The sequence below is a fragment of the Panthera pardus genome, unplaced genomic scaffold, assembly GCF_024362965.1.
Source record: "Panthera pardus isolate Hobbes unplaced genomic scaffold, ASM2436296v1 HiC_scaffold_11, whole genome shotgun sequence".
Lineage (NCBI taxonomy): Eukaryota > Metazoa > Chordata > Mammalia > Carnivora > Felidae > Panthera > Panthera pardus.
The window spans coordinates 81,386,893-81,407,632 of NW_026526666.1; the positions used below are offsets into that span (position 1 = coordinate 81,386,893).

Genomic DNA, 20,740 nt, shown 5'->3' on the forward strand with positions numbered 1-20,740 from the left:
CTTCCACTTTTAACATTTGGTGTGGCTGTGTGACTTTGGGTGAGTGACCTAGCCTCTCTGAGCCTCCACTTTCCCTTCTATCAAGTGGGGTTAACAGTACTGACATCTCAAGGTTACCCCGAGAATCATGTCCAGCAGAAAAGTGTTAGGCACGTGGTAAGCGCTCGGTAACTATTTGCTGAGTCTGAATCCTTCTGAGAGGAGCCAAATTCAGCCCCTCTCCCTCCGCAGGGTGGGAAAAGTGCACGGTGTCTCCGCACAGAATTCAGGTAGTGGAGATGCTCCCGCGGGGCCACTGGGCTCCGGTGCCTCCCCACTCCCCCGCCCTCCCAGCCGTTGCCATGACCACCGGTTCAGGCCCGGAGCAGCACCTAGGCGTGTTCGCCCCAATCCCCGCCTTCCAGAGTGACCATTGGCTGGAACGGGCACGTGACGCGCGCTGGTATGCTAATATATGGTAATCGCCCCCCACGCCCCTCCTCCCCGGGCTGTGTCCGAGTAGCCAGCAGGGTGCGCGGCGCCGAGCCGAGGGGGCGGGCTGAGGGGCGGCCCCCGGGAGAGAGCGGCCAGGTGGAGGAGGAGCGCGAACGCGACCGCAGGTAACGGGCGGGCGCGTGCGCGCTGGGGCCGGCTCGCGGCGGACGGGCAGCGCGCGGGGCACTCGGGCCGCAGCGCTGCCGGCTTAACCCTTTGGGCACCCAGCTGTCACGGCCGGGCCGGGGCGCGGCGGCCGGGTCGGGCCGCGCGGGGCGGGGCACTGCCGTGGGCACCGCAGGCAGGCGGCGGGCGGGCGGGCGGCCTGACCCGGGATCCGCGGCGCGGGGCCCGCGTGGGCACCCAGCAGTCCGGCCGGCGGAGCGACCGGCCGCGGCGCGCGGGGTGCCGGGACCCAGCGGCGACCAGGGCTGCGGAGCAGCTGCGGGGCCGGCACTTGCGGCAGGCTGCGGGGGGACCGGCTGGAGCACCGGCGCGCGCGCGCGGCTTCTCCGGGGCTGAGCCCCTTCCGCGCAGAGGCCCGCGCAGAGGCAGCCCGTGGCCTGGCGCGGCCTGCGTCCCCTGAGCTCGTCCCACAGAGTGTGAGGAGACCCTGGGGTCCGGCCTGACCTCGGCGTCCCCCACACAGCCGGGCCTGACAGCCCAGCCGCCGGCACTTTTGACCCTGAGTCACGCTGGGGCCCCTTGTGGGACGAAGGCGAGATTGGTGCTTAGGGGGCACCGGCGGAGGGAACTGGGGACTGTCGGTGCTGGGAGGAGAGGACAATCCCCTAAAGAAAAAGCAGGCCCCAAGATTTGCCAGGTTTGAGAAGGAGGGATGCCCAGGAAAGGCACTGGCCCCTTGTTTTCTGTGCTGGGTGATGACCTGACACTCATGGGCAAAGGTCACTGCCGGACACCTGGATCGGGTCTGTCATGTCCAGAGGAAGCGGCTGTTTTGCGTGAGTTTCTAACAAATTTCTTATAAGGCAAGGTTTAAATTCATCTTTCTTCCTCACCCTTCTAGGTCTGCTACAGAAGTGTGTTCTTTTAATTATCCACCCCCCCCCCTCCCCCAACCACCACCAGTTCGCTAAGATCTGTGGCAGCTTTAGGCTCACGGTGTCGTTTAGCTTGCACTACAACAGAAATGGTAGGATGGACCATGTGCCACTAATGTTAAGCTTGCCCTGGGAGCTTCATGGAAGTGTGTGGGTGTGGGTGTGTGTGGTGTGGTGGTGGGAGGGGGAATGTTGCTATCATCAATGGGGATGAAAAACTGGCTAATGTGCCAGATATATCAATAGAATTTCCTTTATGAGTCTAAAGTCGTTTCTTCCAAATCGGGGAAAAAAACGGGGCTACACATGAAAAGTACTAGGAACCAATTTGATTTTTGCAAGTGCAAATTGTACTTTCATATTGTTCTTGATGTCTTTCATCACAGAACAACAAACACTTGCTATATGCCAGGCACTCTGCTGTGCCTTGTGCTATGTCTTGGGGATGCAGAGATGAATAAGATAATTAGTCCTTGTCCTCAAAGAAGTAGTGGGAGAGACAAAATTGCCAGTAAAAGTGATCGCATAATAGATGTGTATATAAAGAGCTGTGGAAACACAAAGGAGAAAACAATTAGCTGTCTGAGAGGGTCAGAGAAGGCTTTCCAGAAAAGAACATGTTTAAGCAAGATCTTGAAGGATGAATAGGAGTTTGCCTTGCAGAGAAGATTGAGAAGGACAGGAAGGGCAGCCAAAAAAGAGGAAACAGAAGAGTGTGGTATCTCTAGGTGATTGCTTTATATTGCGGCCATGGCCTTTTCCCTTTCTCAATGAAGTAACTTCCCAAAAGTAATCTAGAATTTCTAATTGCCACTATAATTTTCCTTCTTATTGTTCTTCCTCTTATTTTCCTTCGTATTGTTCTTCCTCCCCACTTTTTCCCCTCATCAGTTTTTCTGAGCCTCATTCCATACAGCAAGAGGAAAATACAGGCCATAACCAGGGAAGCAATGCTGAATGTCAAATCTGTGAGGTCAGATTTCTGAGACCTGAGGAAGTGAGTAATAAGGTCACAAGCTGGGAGGATCTGGAGCAAGAGAGGATCTGGCCTGTGATATGGGTCAGGACAGGCAGTTCAGGACTGAGACCATGAATCATGCAGGAGTGACAGAGTCCTCTGTTACACGGTGCCAGCTGCAGAGGACAGGGTTAGATCTGACAGCTTCAAGCAACTATTCAGAAAAGGACAGCGCCGTCTCCTCAATAGAATATTTCCAGCATTTCCTTCTTTCTGTTCTCCCTCCCTCCTTACTGTTACCCTCTTTTGATCCCATTTTCCATCCATGATGCACTTTTATTGGGCCTCTTTTACTGAGGGCTTAGCTACCAAAGCAGAGAAATCCTGTTCTGCTGCCTTAGCATCCACCTCCAGAACTATAAATAGTCCATTTTACCTCATAAGCCATCAACTAGCCAGCCTATTTTTACTTCCTAATCATTTGGAAATAGCGATGATGGGCCTAGCGGTGGTACAGTGGGCATCCCCAAAGCTCACCTAATGTTCGAATCAGATAAAGGCCTTTTAGCCTTGTTTAAACCAACATTTATTTTTAGAATGAACAGTGGTGAATTTTTGGCAAATCCCCGGTCTTGAACTGTATTACAGAGGAAGCGATGTAAAGAGGTGATGTGCTTAATGTGGACTGTTAAGATGGACAATTCTGTAAGTGCTAGAGAGTCACGGGTGCTATTTAAGTAATTTTCTCGATCACCATGTTTACTGAGCACCTGCTTGTGTGCAAATTCTGTGCTGTATTTGTGGTTTGGAAAACACAGGAAAATGAGAGAGGTGGTGTAGTCTGGGAATTATTCTCTGCTAAACAAGGTTTTGGATCCCAGTTCCACCAGTTACTTGCTATGTGACTTGGACAAGTTAGTTGACTTTGTTTCTTCATCTGTAATAATGCCACCCACCTCATGGAGTTGTGAGGATTAATGTCAAGCAGCCATTCAGTAAGTTTTCAAAGTGATGAAACATGCGGTATTATAGAAGCTGAAGAAAGAGAAAGATCATTATGGACTATGATTCCCAAGGAAGGCGTTTTTCAGAGGCATAGTGAATTTTGTTCTATAGAGAGAAGGAGGGTGGAAGGAATTTCCAGATGGGAGAAATCATGTTTATAAAACACAGGACTGGAGTATGGTAGAAAGTTTTCAGGGACCAATCTGGCAAGATCAAAAGGTTTAAGTAGAGAAGTTCTAAGACTAGAAGTGTTGGCTGCAGCCAGATTTTAACAGGCATTGAATACTGAACTAAGGAGTTAGAACTTTATCCTGTATGATGGAAAGTCTGAAGATGTTTGGTTAGGGAAATGTGGGGTCATGAGAGTCTTTTTAAGAAGAGTCTCAACAACAGTGTGAAGAATAAACTTTAGTAGGGATGGGGTGCCTGGATGGCTCAATTGGTTAAGCGTCCGACTTCGACTCAGTTGGTGATCTCATGGTTCGTGAGTTCAAGCCCCGCGTTGGGCTCCATGCTGACAGCTCAGAGCCTGGAGCCTGCTTTGGGTTCTCTGTCTTCTTCTCTCTCTGCCCCTTCCCACTCATGCTCTGTCTCTCAATAAATAAACGCTAAAAAAGTGGTTTTTTTTAACTTTAGTAGGGATAGAAAGAGAACTGCACAACCAGCTAGTACATTATTTAAGTAGTCTAGGTGTGAGGGGGTAAGGAATTGAATTAGGGTGATGGAGTGAAAATAAAAAGATGGGTTCAATAAGTATCATAAAGGAAACATGAACAGGACTTTATGACTGACTGGATACAGAGGTCAAGAAACAAGGAAAAATCAGATCTAGCCTTGAAGATGGTTGACAAGATTAACAGAGATAAGACAAAAAGGAATACCAGTTTGGGGAGAAGAGGAAATGCTAGGTGCTAGATACCTTTTTAAAAAATGTTTATTTATTTATTTTGAGAGAGAGAGAGAGAGAGAGAGCAGGGAGGGGTAGAGTGGGGAGGAGCAGAGAGAGAGAGGGAGAGAGAATCCCAAGCAGCCTCCACGCTGTCAGTGCAGAGCCAACTTGGGGCTTGATCTCACAAACCATGAGATCATGACCTGAGCCCAAATCAAGAGTCAGACGCTTAACTGACTAAGCCACCCAGGGAGTCCACTAGGTGCAAAATATCTTGAGGTGATACTGGAACTTACAAGTGGACATGTCCCATAAGTATTTGGAAGTGAGAGAGACTTATGCTCAAAACAGAGAAGTCAAGGAGTATTGTGTATAGAAGATGATAACTGAAGCCATGTGATTAACTTGGCCCACCAGTGGTAGCAGCATAGAAACAGAAGTATGGAGGACCAAGGGCTAAAGCTTGAAGATTGCCCACATTTAGGGAGGTAGGAAGAAGAAATGTAGTCAGTATGGTAGGAAAAAAAGGAATATCAGAGAAGCCAAGGAACCATTTTAGTTATTCATCCAACAAATGCGTTCCCTTTGTGTACCTGAGAGATGCGAGACTGAGTAGACATTCTGTTGGCCATGAGGGCGCATATCACCAAAGTCAGAAGAGAGGGTTTCAAGCTGGAGGAATTGGTCACCAGTATGAAATTGTACAGAGAAAGTGGGAAATGCCCATTTCATTTAGTAAACAGGGGGTCATTAGTAACTTTTTGAGAACAATAGCTTTAGTTCTCGCCCATGGTGGGTGTTCACCCATGGGGGTGGCCACGGGGATATTAAACACCAGAGTGAAAAAGATGTGCCATGAAATGTGGTTAGGAAATGGGGACCGCATGCAGATCACCCTTTGTATGCTTTGTAAAAAATGGGAAAAGAGAAGTAGGAAAGCGGTTAGAGAAGGCAGAAAAGCCAAGCAAAAGATTTGATCTTCCTTGTCTGCTTCATTATTTTAGTTTTCTTAAAACCTCAGTCTCATGCTTTCATGTCCTTTATAGCAGTTCAGTAATTCATTTCCTAAACTTACTGCTCTGACAGTTACCTGCATATTTCATTGAACAATAATAGATCAGCTATCACTTATTGAGTGCTTACTATGTGCTAAACACTTTGTATACGTTCTATTCATTATCCCACTTAATCTTCACAATACTGGATTACAACCATACAATCTCTCGGAAGCATGGAGAGGCTAAATAAATTGCCTAAAATCACATAGGGGATCTGGGATTTGAACCCAACTCGGACTCTAAAGCTCTTCTAAAGGACCATGCTGTAATAGTCCCTGAAGGCAGGGCCAGCTTCATGAGTGTGCAGCCTATGCAACCTCTCGGGGCCCTGCATTTAGAAGGGCATTCTCCTCCCTGCATCTCCTCATTTGGTTTAATGCTCTGTTGTTGTTACCTTGAAATTCTTAATATTTTTTTTTAAGTTTATTTATTTATATTTGAGAGAGAGAGGAAGAGGGAGGGACAGAGAGAGAGGAAGAGAGAGGATCCCAAGCAGGCTCTGCCCTGTCAGCACAGAGCTCAATATGGGGCTCAAACTCGTGAACCATGAGATCATGACCTGAGCCAAAATCAAGAGTTGGACGCTTAATCAACTGAGCTACCCAGGTGCCCCTTAATAATTTTTAATGAAAGCCCTGCTTTTTCATTTTGCACTGGGCCCCACAAATCAGGCAGCGAGTTCTGCCTGCAGGTATTGATACTTTGCCTAAAGCAGGAAAAGCATGTTGTGCTGAATCCCTTGTTTTGCTTGTGTAGTGTATCTAAGTCCTTGTTGTGTCATGGTGCATGGTCACATTTTCCTGTGGGCTTCTCACTTTGGACTCCTGATGGAAAAGGCAAAGGGGGGATATTTTGAAGTTCAAGTAGATAGCCAGTAGGAAAATAGAGAATAAAGAGGCAAGGAACTATTTACCCGGAATGGCTCCTGGAAACTCATCCATTGAGTCTTGAGAGTATTATTAGGTAGAGTTATAGTCCTGCTGCTGTCTTTACTCCCAATTTAAATAAGAAATGAGTTCATTTCTATTCCTTTTGTAGTCAAATATTCCCATTTGCTTGTAGGAAGCTATGGCGACCTTTTTTAACCTACTGAAACAGAAATTGGGGTTGAACAGGTATAATACAACTTGTCTGCCCTGATCTGATGTCTTTTTAGCCAGGCTGATGCCTCCCCTGCACCCCCATACCAGGGACTACCCAGAAGCTGTGAACCATGCAACCCCATTTACCTCATGTGTCTTGAATGTCCATGTTCCACCCTAATCTTCGTCACCTGCTCTATTCCTTTATCTACCCGTATGAATCATGGAAGCCAGGAAAACTTAATCTTGGATATTATCTCTTATTTTTGGCTTTACAGTCATTACTTGGCACTGACACCAAATGAAGTTTTTCTGGTCCTCACGATTACTGCTCTCTCAAAAAACAACTTTTCCTTACCCTCTTGCTCCTCCCACTCCCAGTCCCTCTGTGTAATCATTTGACCAGTACTGACCAAGTCCTTATAGCACTTGATGCTAGCTGACCACCTGACCAGGTCCCAGCACCAGCCAGCTTAGATCCTTCTGTGGAGGGTATCAGACAAGACTGTGATTGTGTTGCTTCCTCCCATTACCTGTGTCATTCCTGTTCAGGGTGCCTGTTCTCACTTTCTTTTTTGTTTTTTAATTTTATTTATTTTTTAAATTTTACATCCAAATTAGCATATAGTGCAACAATGATTTCAGGAGTAGATTCCTTAGTTCCCTTTACTCATTTAGCCCATCCCCCCTCCCACACCCCCTCCAGTAACCCTCAGTTTGTTCTCCATATTTATGAGTCTCTTCTGTTTGGTCCCCCTCCCTGTTTTTAGATTATTTTTGTTTCCCTTCCCTTATGTTTATCTGTTTTGTCTCTTAAAGTCCTCATATGAGTGAAGTCATATGATTTTTGTCTTTCTCTGACTAATTTCACTTAACATAATACCCTCCAGTTCCATGCACATAGTTGAAAATGGCAAGATTTCATTCTTTTTGATTGCCGAATAATACTCTGTTGTATATGTACACCACATCTTCTTTATCCACTCATCCATCGAGGGACATTTGGGCTCTTTCCATACTTTGGCTATTGTTGATAGTGCTACTATAAACATGGGGGTGCATGTGTCCCTTCGAAACAGCACACCTTTATCCCTTGGATAAATGCCTAGTAGTGCAATTGCTGGGTCGTAGGATAGTTCTATTTTTAATTTTTTGAGGAATCTCCATACTGTTTTCCAGAGTGGCTGTACTCCTGTTCTCACTTTCTACTCCCAACATGGACCAAGTGAGCCTAAGAAAAACTCTTTATAGTTTTAAAGAGATTTAGAGTATAACCCTATGGCATATGTCACAAAACAAAGTTTCAATGGCCAGGTGTTCTCCATGGTCTCCTACTTGTGCTGGTGGTATAGTCTCCATAAGGTCCTGTAGTAGTCATCTGCTGCTGTGTAACAAATTACCACCAAATTTATCAGCTGAAAGCAACAAACATCTCTATCTTTTAAGAGTCAGTTGAAGCATTGTATCTCAGAAGCATTTCCCAACTTGCTTTTAACGAATTAGTATCCTTACTCTCTGGTCTTCCTTTGTACTTTAACATGTCCTTATAGCACTTACCACAGTGTTGTAATTGCTAGGCACCAGGTCTTTTTCATATCCGTAGCTGCAATTCCTCAAACCATTCCTTGAACATAGCTGATGCTCAATAAATAGTTGTTGAATATGCTTAAAAATAGCTTATACCTTTATATACTTTCTACTCTAGAAAACTTATATATACTACCAAGTATTTAGCCTTATGCCCTATGATAAATATACCCTTCTTCATCTCCCTGTCTAAAGGCTCAAGTGTCACGTTGTTGAAGATGTAAAGAAACCATTGTATATGTCAAAGACTTGTTGACACACCAACTCACCTATTCCAGGGAGGACTTGTTGAACTTGTCTGGGTTAAGTCCCTGTTCCGTCCATACTCTGAAACCAGTTCTGACCTTTGTAGGAAATTGTATAACAAGCCCCTAGCCCAAAGATACTTGGCTCAATAACAAAGCCAGCATTGGTTCACTATTTAAATATTTGACTATAAACTTTATGAAGGCAGGACCTGGGTCTGGCTTATTCACTGCTGTATTCCCAGCACCAAGTACTATTTGATGCTTAATAAATACATGGGTGATGAATTAGTGGCACTCCATTCTTGAGTCGCATGTTCCATTCCTGTTATCCAGGTCCCGAACTCTGATCACCCAGAATCTTAGGCCTGAGTTCTTCACTTCATATGGTCCATTTTGTCTTGCTCCTTGACTCTTCTTTTCCAGCTCCTCATCATAGCTGATCTTTGTGAATTTGACCCCTTGCTTATTCTGAATTAAGGTTCCTCTTCCTGTCTTGATCTTTCTAATAATATTGGCCAGATGCCCTTAGGAGACTATTCTTTTCTCTACCCATAACCAGAAACTGTATGTGTTGAAAAGTATTGAACTGAAGAGAATTCCATTCAGATTTCAAAAGAGAGGAGACAGGCCCCTTAAGAAGTGAATTTTGGCCAGAAACCAAATTGTAAAATTTTGTGAGTCTGTTAAACTGATTAACTTGTAAACTTAAGCAATTCAATGCAAATTAATTTTTATACCAACCAGCAAATCCAAGGAGGGGAGGGAATTAAGTGAGTGTGTAAATATGGTTGCCAGGGAGACTTTTCCTGACAGAAGAGAGAACCTCACAGGAATGTATACAGGCCCAAGAAAGCAATGTAACCTGATCTTTCTCTGTTCTCTTTTTGATGGGGGAAGAAAACAATGTGGAAACCATGGGTACAGATAAGGGTGGCTTTAGGCTCTTCTCGAGACTGGAGGAGTAAGTTCTCCTTCTTGAAACAGGGCTGAGTAGTAGAGTTTTCCAGAGCAAAATGACTATTACAAGGCACCTATTCCTTCCGAGGAAACTTCTGGAAATGTAGAGCACTGAATCCATCTCTGAAATAGCATTCATTCATTCAACACATGTTTATTAAGTACTTTCTAAATGGCCCATTGCCCAGATGGGAATATGGTTATAAGGATTGATAATAGTTTGAAGGTACTGTATCATATCTAGTGGATGGTCTTAAATTTTTGTCTAAATAAATTTTTTGAAATAGAAGGTAATATATGGACCTAAATATTTAATGCTTTTTAAATTTTTTAAATGTTTATTCATTTTTTGAGAGAGAGAGTGTGAGTTGAGGAGGTGGAGAGAGAGAGGGAGACACAGAATCTGAAGCAGGCTCCAGGCTTTGAGCTGTCAGCACAGAGCCCAACGTGGGGCTCGAACTCATGAACGTGAGATCATAACCTGAGCCAGTCAGACAGTTGACTGACTGGGCCACCCAAGTGCCCCAATGCTTTTTTTTTTTTTTTAAACAATATTTTTTTTTTTTTAATTTTTATTTATTTATTTTTGAGACAGAGAGAGACAGAGCATGAACGGGGGAGGGGCAGAGAGAGAGGGAGACACAGAATCGGAAGCAGGCTTCAGGCTCTGAGCCATCAGCCTAGAGCCCGACGCGGGGCTTGAACCCACGGACCGTGAGATCGTGACCTGAGCTGAAGTCGGACGCTTAACCAACTGAGCCACCCATGAGCCCCAAAAATAACATTCTTTTATGTTATGTCATGTTAGTCGGTTGAGTGTCCGACTCTTGATTTCTACTCAGGTGATGATGATCTCATGGTTCGTGAGATCGAGCTCCTCATAGGGTTCTGTGCTGACAGTGTGGAACCTGCTTGGGATTCTCTTTCTCCCTCTCTCTGTCCGCCCCCCCGTCTCTCTGTCTCTCTCAAAATAAATAAATAAACTTAGAAAAAATAAAATTCTATCTGTAGTAAAAGCATGAACACAAGTGTATTTTCTGCTATTTTTGTATTCTCAGGTCATTGCTCTTGAGAAAAACCTAACGTGAAAATTGATCCATAAAGCCACACCTCAAGGTGGATATTCATCTAGTGACAGTGTCATCTGAATTGTAGGTGTAGTACCAGTTAAGGACAAATCCATCTCCTAGAGAGCTACAATCCAAAGAGACCCTAATATTTTAGCTACAAATGATGGGTGATTTGAGGTCTAAAATCTTGGCTGTAAAATGCATTTGGGTTGAAATGTGTAACACTGTCACATATCTGAGGCCTACCCTTCAGCGTCTCCCCATGTACTTTAATATGCTGGAGTTTTGTACTGTGTATGGTGCCTTTCAGTGGCCCGCAGAGAGGGAAGTAGAGGGTAATGGTTAACAGCATGGACACGAGAGCCAGACCGCTTGGGTCCCAGCTCTGCCTGTACCACTCGTTCACTGGAGCTTCACAGCTTTCTTCAAGTCCTTCCCCGCTCTGCTCCAGTCTCTTTGTGCACAGAGAGGATAATAATAGTACCTAGCTGGAAGAAGTATAGAATTAAACAGGTTAATACTTGTGAGGTGCATAATAAGTACCATGTAAGTTGTACCTCTTATTACTTCCTGTGTCCTCCTAGAGAGTAGGGTTGATTCCATTTGAAGGAAGAGCCAGTTGAGATGTATAGAGGTAAAATTTCCCTAAAGTTGCACAGTAAGTTTGGGCTCAAGTTATTCTCTTTCTTTCTTTTTTTTTTTTTTTTTTTTTTTTTTTTTTGAGAAGGAGTTTGCTTTACTGGGGGGAGAGCACTGTACATGATCAACAGATGAAGGCAGCCCAGTGGGCATCCTGCACATCACACTCAAAAAGGTACACAGGAGGTTTTGCTAAGAAAGATCAACTGGAACATGGGTTCCTCTGGGTAACTTCCCCAAACTCATCCCTCCTAGGAGCTGGGACACTCCTGACCATTTCCTTGAAGGCAAATGTAGTCATTACAGATAGAGCCCCTCAGGGGTGCATTCTTGTTTTTTATAAAGAACATTTTCTTTAGATTTTTTTGAAATCTTCATTTGTTGTTTTCATTCTATATTCTCTCAAGGCCATCAGACCAGCTTCTGTACAGATTGCCTTGATGTTGGTCCCAGAAAGGCCATCTTTAGCCATGATCAAGTCATCCAGGGCCGCATCATCGGCCAGCATCATCCTGCTTGTGTGGATCTGAAAGATGTGCTTCTTAGTCTTTTCAACAGGCAGGGGGAACTCAATTTTCCTGTCTATGTGGCCTGGTCTGACAAGTGCTGGATCCAAAGTTTCTATTCAGTTTGTGGCCATGACTTTCACAAGTGAAATCCATCCAACTGGTTCAACAGTTCCAACATTGTTCATTGAATTTCTCTCTCACAGCCACAATTTGAGGCATATCTTTTTGTTCCAGTGGCTTCAATTTCATCAATAAACATGATGGATGGTGCATGTTCTTCCACAGCTCGAAACAATTCCCGAATGAGTTTGGGCTTCTCACCTAGGTACTTCTGAATCAGTTCAGAGCCAACCACTCTTAAGGAAGTGTCTGAGGCTTAGTTTGCTACTGCTTTGGCTAATAAGGTTTTACCTGTGCCAGGTGGACCATAGAGAATGACCCCCTTTGGGGGCTTTATACCCATCTCTTCATAATATTCAGGATGAGTAAGAGGAAGCTCCACAGGTTCCTTAATTTCCTGGATTTGGTTGTCCAGCCCCCCAATGTCAGCATAGGTTTCCTTGGGGTCCTTTTCTACCTTCATCACTGTGACCAAGGGATCCGTGTCATCCATGAGCATGCCTATGATGGCATGCACCTTGTGGTTGAGCAGGACTGAGCAGCCTGGCTCCAGCAGATCCTTGTCTACAAAGGAAAGAATGCTGACATTGTGTACTGTGGGCTCAGATTATTTTCATTCTTAATTTAGCCCTGAAGCTTTCCATTCTACTTAGTAAGAGAGACAGAAAATGAGAATTGGAGTAGGAGAGACGAACTTGGCTTTGGGAGCATTGTGAAATAGGGATTATTTCCCAAAAGATGCTGGCACTACAGCATACGAAAATGAAGTTGTCTTCTCAAAGGCAAAAGAGTGTAAGAAATGGTTGGGAACCATATAAGACAGGGGATGTCATACAGGGGCACGCCTGTCGTATGTTGAGCCCCAAATTCTGTCTCTGATCATGATAACAAGGGACAGTTGGAGGGGGTACTGTAGCTGCCATCCATGATGGGATCTTCTGGTCATAGGGATGGACCCACCCATCCCTAACTGTCTTAGGGTCCTGCCTAAGGACACTAAGGCTAGTTCACTCAAGGATTTAAGCTCTATTTCTATTTTGGGTCTTTAAAATCTGTTCATTTATTCAACATTTTTAAAACTCTGTACCCCCATGCTAGTAGCTAGGGATGCAAAAATGACTAGAACCCAATCCTGGCACCCCAGAGGTTTATAAAGGAAGACAGATGTGGAAATGTTGATTATGGTATTGTACTTAGTGCCATTAATAGGAGTATGGGCAAGGTGTTTTGAGAGCTTAGAGGAGGGATCACTTAATTCCGCTTAGAAATGTCACCTTCTAGAGAAAGTGACATTTTAAATGACGACAGGAGCATAAGGAGTCCTCAGGTGGACAGTGTGGCTCAGACAGGAACACTATGTACCAAGGTGGGGTGTTTGTGTATGGGAGAGCAAGTATACTTGGAGAGTTCCAAACATTCTGACATGTTCAGAACAAAGCGTACGAGTAGGGTAGTGGCAGAAACAAGGCTGAAAAGTAGGTCAGCAGCAAATACAAAGGCTTGGCTGGCCAAGCTAAGGAATTTGGACTTACTGCACAAGGCCCTGAAGAGCTATTGGAGCACAGGAGCAGTGATGGGGTCGGGCCTGCCTTTTGGGAAGATCAGAGCGGCAGTGTGGAGGGTGGTTTGGACTGAAGTGAGACCAGAGACAGAATCACAGGGTTAGAAGGGTGCCTCTAGTTCCACTTCTCATCTCCTGCCAGTATTTTTACTGTCGAATATATGTACTTGTTCCTTCAGCCCAGATTTATCAATGGCATGCCAGGTACAGGGCTAACTGCTGGAAATTCTAGAAGAAACCACACACAACCCTGCCTTGGAGTTACTTACAGGGTCTTACTTGTCCTAAACAAAAGCTTGCTTGTGTTTTTAGTCCTCCTTGTCTACCTTATGCCTCACCTTGGTCCCAGGGCTGGTGTCCTGTATATGAAGATGAGCTGTATTGTGCTGGCCTTGTCTATGCTCATCATGATGTCCCTGTCCCCATTATAACTCCTCTCAACCTTCATCTCTCCTAAGCACAAAGCTCTCATCACTTAATGAATTCCTATGGAGAATGAATCGATTACATCCCCTTTTTAGACTTCTGCTATTTAAATTCTTAATTTACTCTCATTTCCCCAAACGTCAGGCACTCTACGTTAGTGCTCTTAGTCACATATTAACCATTTCAGGCCCTACTTCCTATCCTTTACTAGCTTACAAAGTCCTTACTCTCTTCATTCTTTTTTTCTTACCCTAAGGACACAGATACCAGAATTGCAGACTGCGTTATTTTCCATGTTTTTTCTTTTTTTCTTTTTCTTCTTATTTTATTTGAGAGGCAGGGTGTGTGTGTGACCAGGGAAGGGGCAGAGGGAGAAAGATTCTCTCTCTTTGAAAGAATTTTTTTTTTTAATTTTTTTTTCAATGTTTACTTATTTTTGAGACAGAGACAGAGTGTGAGCAGGGGAGGGGCAGAGAGAGAAGAAGACACAGAATCTGAAGCAGGCTCCAGGCTCTGAGCTGTCAGCACAGAGCCCTATGTAGGACCCGAACTCACGAACCATGAGATCATGACTTGAGCTGAGGTCGGACACCCAACCGACTGAGCCACCCAGGCGCCCCTTCTTTGAAACAATCTTAAGCAGGCTTCACACTCAGCACAGAGCCCAATGCAGGGCTCAATCCCATGACCCTGGGATCATGACCTGGGCGAAAGCAAGAGTTGGACACTCAACTGACTGAGCCACCCAGACGTCCACCCCCCACCCCTCACTACCCCGTGCTTTTTCTATGTGGCGTTAATGCCTTTCACCCATGAGATCACAGTCCCCAAAGGAAAAACTCCTCCCACTCTGAAAATCAGGAAATTGAAGATGAGAGGATATTTCCACTGCAATAGAATAACAGAATTTTGTTAGGAATAGTAGTATTTAGTCCATAATAATACATTGTGATTATGGTTTATTGAGCACTTATTACATATGCTAATTGCCATGCTAGAACTTTACATGAATTCTTATTTAAACCTCAAAGCAACTCTGCAGGGTAAGAACTCTTATGACGCCTATTTTACAGATGAAGAAACAGGCTCAGAGAGGTGCAATGATTTGTCCAAGGTCACATCGTTAACACATAATAGCGTCAGATCCCGAACTTAGGCCTGATTCTAGAAGTGCATTTCTTCACTACTGTGGAGCACAGAGTAAAGGTGCAGGGTCTGAGTGGAGGAACCTTGGCCATCAAGAGTGAGCCAGTTGTCTTCAATGTTTAGCCATAACTGCAATCATCAAATCTAGTTCTTGGTTCTTTTTTTCTTTTGTAATTTTATTTTATTTTGGAGAGAGAGAGCATGCTCAATCAGCAGGAGAGGGGCTGAGGGTGGGAGAGAGAGAGAGAAAGGGGGAGAGAGAGAGAATCTTAAGCAGTCTCCACAATCAACATGGAGTCTGACATGGGGCTCGGTCCCACAACCCTGGGATCATGACCTGAGCCAAAAATCAAGAGTTGGTCACAGAAGACTGAGCCCCCCAGGCGCCCCTCTTGGTTCTTACTAATCATTTTAATAAGCTATTTTATTTGGATCATAATGGCACAGTAATTTTCTAGTAGCAGCCCCTCCCTCCAAAGTTGTGATGTTTGTCATAATTTTATAGATTTGACTTTGTATGTTGGCCCTACAGAGATGTTATAGTTCATGACAGATGCTATGCTCATAGTTCTGGGACCTACTTCAGGTGAACAGACTGTGCCTTGGCATATGGCTGCATATTCTAACAGGTTTGTTGTAGAGACACCTAAATGTCCTTTTAAAAATGTTATATATGGGGCGCCTGGGTGGCTCAGTCAGTTAAGCATCTGACTCTTGGTTTCGGCTCAGGTCATGATCTCACGGTCATGAGACTGAGCCCCAAGTCAGGCTCTGAGCTGAGTGTGGAGCTTGCTTGGGATTCTCTCTCTCCCCCTCTTCTCCTCCCCCACTCGCATTCTGTCTCTCTCTCTCAAAATAAATAAACATTTTTTTTCAATGTTATATATGTTGTAGTTTCCACACAACCTCAGTCTACCCCCAGGGATGGGTGTAGTAGGCTGAATAATAGCTATCCAAAGATAATTAGGTCCTAACCCCTGGAACCTATAACTGTTACCTTATAAGGAAAAGGGGTCTTTGCAGACATGATTATGTTAAGAATCTTGATATGGGGAGATTATCCTGGGAATCTGGGCAGATCCTACCTCCAGCCATAAATGTCATCCTAAGGGAGAGGCAGAGGGAGATTTGACAACAGAGATGAGGAGGCAGTGTAAACACAGAGGGAGAGATTACAGGGGTGCAGCCACAAGCCAAGGAATGTGGACAGCTGCCAAACTCAGAAGAGTCCAGGAGTGGATTCTCCATGAGAATCTCTAGGGGGAGTGCAGCCTTGTCAACCCCTTGGTCTCAGCCCAGTGAGACTGATACTGAAATTCTGGCCGCCAGGACTGGGAGAGAATAAACTTCTGTTGTTTTAAGTCAGGGATTTTGTGGTAATTTGTTATGCTAGCCACGGGGAACTAGTGCAATGAAAATGGTCACTTTTTGTACTGCTTAGTTCATTTAGAGGGCATATACCATGTCTTAGTAAAGGTAACAACCAACTACTATAACATGAATAATAATAACAATCGTTTCAGCAGACAATTGTGTAATGCTCACTATGTGCCAGGTACTATTATACACATTTGGGATGTATTTACTCATTCAATTTTCTTTCTTTTTTTAATTTTCTTTAATGCTTATTCATTTTTGAGAGAGAGAGAGAGAGAGAGAGGGAGACGGAGTGCAAGCAGGGGAGGGGCAGAGAGGGAGAGAAACACAGAATCTGAAGCAGGCTCCAGTCTTCAAGCTGTCGGGACAGAGCCCGAGACAGGACTCAATCTCATGAACTGTGAGATCACAACATGAGCCAAAGTTGGACACTTAACCAACTGAGCCACCCAGGTGCCCCTACTCATTCAGTTTTCATAACAGCCCTGAGGGGAGTTCTATTACTGTCTCCACTGTAAGTGGGAACATTGAAGTACAGAGAAGTTGGGTAACTTGGCCAAACTTAGGTAACTAGTAAGTAGTAGGGCTAGGACCTGAACCCAGGCAGTCTGGCTCCAAAAGTTCATGCTGTGAAACATCACCGCACCACACAGGAGTTTGCACGTGGGAGGCGTTCAACAAAGGACACTGTGACACTGTCAGTCCTCTGGCCACTTCCTCTCTCCACGTTTTCTGCCATGTTCGCTGCATTTGCCTTCCTCCATTTGTTCTTCCTTATCTTTAATGTCTTGTCTCTGTTTTTTTTTTTTTCTTTTTATAATAGCCTTGTGTGGTTTTGGTATCAGAGTAATCCTGGCCTCATAAAATGGATAAGAAATTCCCTTTTCTGTTTTCTGGAAGAGTTTATATAGCATTGGTTTTATTTCTTTTTTGAAATTTGAATTCACCAGTAAAATCATCTGGGCCTGGCATTTTCTCTATGGAAAGCTTTTAAACCAAGAATCTGTGTTAATAGAAAAAGAGCTATTCAAGTTATTTCTTCTTGAGTGAGCTCTAATAGCTTGTATCTTTCTAGGAATTTGTTTCATCTAAGTTGATTACTATATTGGCTATAGGATCCTTTTAATGTCTGTGGGATCTTTCATTCTTATTATATATGGCAATTTGTGTTTTTAATCTCTTTTTTCCCCTAGTCAGTCGGATTAGATATTTATCAAGGTTATTGAATTTTTTCAAAGAACCAGCTTTTCATTTCATTGATTTTTCTCTATACTTTTTCTGCATTCTATTTCATTGATTTCCATTCTCATCTTTATTGTTTCCTTCCTTGTGTTACATTTCATTTGCTCTTCTGTTTCTAGCTTCTTAAAGTGGAAGCAAAGATGAATGATTTGAGATCTTTCTTGTTTTCTAATATAGGTGGTTTAATTCTATAAATCTTCCTCTAAGTATGGCTTTAGCTATATCCCATAGATTTTGGCACGTAACATTTTTGTTTCCATTTAGTTCAGAATATCTTCTAATTTCCCATGTGATTTCTTCTTTGACCCAGGAACTATTTTGAAGTATGTTGTTTTGTTTCCACATATTTAGGATTTTCCCAATAGCTTTCTGTTACAGATTCAAGTATAATTTTGTTATGTTCAGAAAATGTAGTTTGTATGATTTTAATTCTTTTAAGTTTATTAAGACTTATTTTATGATCCAGAACATGTATTCTGTTGTTATTGATATATATATTATTTGGTCCTCTGTAACGTGTCTTTTTTTCCCCTCTGGCTACTTTTATTTATTTATTTTAATGTTTGTTTATTTTGAGAGAGTGAGAGAGAGACAAAGCATGAGAAGGGGGAGGGCAGAGAGAAAGGGAGATACAGAATCTGAAGCAGGCTCTAGGCTCTGAGCTGTCAGCACAGAGCCTGGTGTGGGGCCTTAACTCACGAACCCGCTAGATCATGACCTGAGCTGAAGTCGGATGCTTAACCAACTGAGCCACCCAGGCGCCCCCTGTCTGGCTACTGTTAAGATTCTCTTTTTGTCACTTTAGCAACTTGATTATATTTCTTGGAATCATTTTCTTTCTATTAATTCTGTGTGGATTTGTGCTCCTTGGATCTGTGGATTTATAGTTTTCATCAAATTTGGAAAATTTTTAGCCCTCATTTCTTCATTTTTTCCCATCCCCTTCCTCCCCAGATCTCTTTTCCTTCTAGAACTCCATATTCATGAATGTTAAATTGCTTGCTATTGTTCCACCGTTCATTGATGCTCTGTTCATTTTATTCTGTCTTCTTTCTCTCTGTGCTTCATGTTGGATAGTTTCTAAGGCAGTGTCTTCAAGTTCACTGATCTTTTCTTCTGAAGTTCCCAATCTATTGTTAATCTAATTCAGCATATTTTTACTTTCAGGTGTTATATTTTAGGCTCTGGATGTTTAAGGTCTTTTTAAAAAATCTTTCTCTTGTCCTCATTTTCCTCTACTTCTTAAAGATGTGGAATGTATTTGTTAAAGGTATTTTAATATCCTTTTCTTCAGGCTCTTTTGTCTCTGTTATTTCTGGGTATGTTTTTATGTAAGTTGTTTTCTCCTGGTTAACAAGTTTCTTTACATGCCTGCAGATTCTTTTTATTGCATACTGGACATTGTTAATTTTATATTCTTAGCTGCTATATTTTGCTGTGAAATATACTTAAATTACCTGGAATCATTTTGATCCTCTTAGGGACTGCTTTTATGCCTTGTTATGAGGGTCTAGAGCAGCCTTTATTCTAGGACAAATTTAGCTCCCACTACTATGGCAATACCCTTTGAGGATCTAATTCCTTATGTATTACAATGGCTTTCTACTCTGACTGATGTGAACACAAATTATTTCCAGTCCTGTGTGAACTCTGGGAATTATTCTGCTTACTCTTTTACAGTAGTCCTGAATAGTTTCCTCTCACACATGTACAAATCTCTGCTCAGCCAAAGACTCTAGGGAGGCCTGTCTATAGATAGATCTGTGGAGTATGTCCTGTCCCTCCTCTTCTCTCTCTCTGTACAGCACCATTATCCCTGGCGCTCTATGGTACAAGTTCTAACCACTTGGCCCCCTGGATCTCTGATCTCAGTCTCCTCAACTCAGTGAGCTCTGTTTGGGCTCCCCATCTTTATACTACTTCCTGGAAACCACCTTCAGGCAGTAAGCTGGTACAATCAGAGGGCTCACTTTGTTTCTCTTTTTTCAGAGAGCATAGGCCTGCATTGTTTATCGATCAGTGTCTGAAAAACATTGCTTTATGTATTTTGCCCAGTTGTTTAGTTGTTTAAGGCAGGAAGGTAAATCTGATCCTTGTTTTTTCCAATTTTTAGTGAAAGTCTCTAACATCTTTTCTAGGGACCTTACATGTTGATAGTAGGTTTTTTTGTTGTTGTTTTTTTTTTTTTTTTAAGGAAACTTGGGTCACTTCAGACATGGCTTTTGAATAGTTGAAAAGTAGATCTATATTTAAAGTAATAGGGCGCCTGGTGGCTCAGTCGGTTGGGCAGCCAACTACAGCTCAGGTCATGATCTCGCAGTCTGTGAGTTTGAGCCCCATATCGGGCTCTGTGCTGACAGCTCAGAGCCTGGAGCCTGCTTCCGATTCTGTGTCTCCCTCTCTCTGCCCTTTCCCTGCTTGCTCTCTGTCTCTCTCTCTCTCTCAAAAATAATAAAACACTAAAATAAATAAATAAATAAATAAACAAACAAACAAACAAACAAATAAATAGTCATACATCTAGATAAATCAAAAATAGGGTTTAGGAAATCTAAAGACTGATTCATTGTTATTAGGATGGCAGGAGATCAAAAAGGGATTTCAAAATAGGGCTAACTCTACCCAGATGGTGATTTACTGAGGTGCCATGGTTGTTCAGGGCTGTATCCAGTTACTGAGTCTTGGCTTACAAGGGTTTTAACTACCCTACCATCTATTTAAATTCTTTCTTTGCTAATGTTTAGTTTATGCCTCACCCCAATATTCAAACAAGAAAGAAACACTCAGAACCACTGAGAGAGAGATCAAAACCATAGTGAGACAATTGAAGCAAATGCTAAGTGTTTGAACTGTGGAATCTCCACCCACTACCGACTGTCTGACCTCAGAATTGATATTTCTGTCCATCCTTGCGGGCCACATTAAAGTGAGGCCAATGACAACAGTATATCCTTAGGCTAAGGGCAATAAATCAACCTCAACTGTTAACTGTGTGAGAGAGACAGAGACAGAGAGAGAATATGTACAAATATGCATGTGCACATATTTAGCATTTGATTTGTGCCAGGCAGCTCATTTAATCTTCATAATAACCCTATGGATTTGGCTTTTAGGTATTACATATTAGGTATTCAGTGAAAAGGCTGAGATTCAGAGACACCAAATGACTTGTGCAAGTTCACGATGCCATACTGCATTACCCTCAGTGGCACCATAATTCTGTTGTCAGTAGACCATAAACACAACCTGGGACCATTCATCTTGCAAGTCTGTACTCTGGGCCACAAGAGGTATTATAAGACAGAATTGGATAGATAATCACAGTGACTTT

The 20,740-nt window shown here is 43.3% G+C and overlaps 1 protein-coding gene and 1 pseudogene across 4 annotated transcripts in view; one reads left to right on the forward strand and one right to left on the reverse strand.

Annotated features, from left to right (window-relative positions):
• Nucleotides 1-487: 487 nt before the first annotated feature.
• Nucleotides 488-20,740, forward strand: part of PHC2 (polyhomeotic homolog 2) — a 115,883-nt gene continuing 95,630 nt past the window's right edge. For 2 of the 4 annotated variants that reach the window (XM_019429773.2, XM_019429775.2), the window contains exon 1: nucleotides 488-599. The gene's annotated coding sequence lies outside the window, so the exon portion shown is untranslated. Of the gene's footprint in view, nucleotides 600-903; nucleotides 1,437-20,740 lie in introns of those variants that run through there. The other 2 variants (XM_019429776.2, XM_019429774.2) reach the window with 2 other exon arrangements.
• LOC109255232 (26S proteasome regulatory subunit 4-like) lies at nucleotides 11,329-12,584 on the reverse strand (annotated as a pseudogene).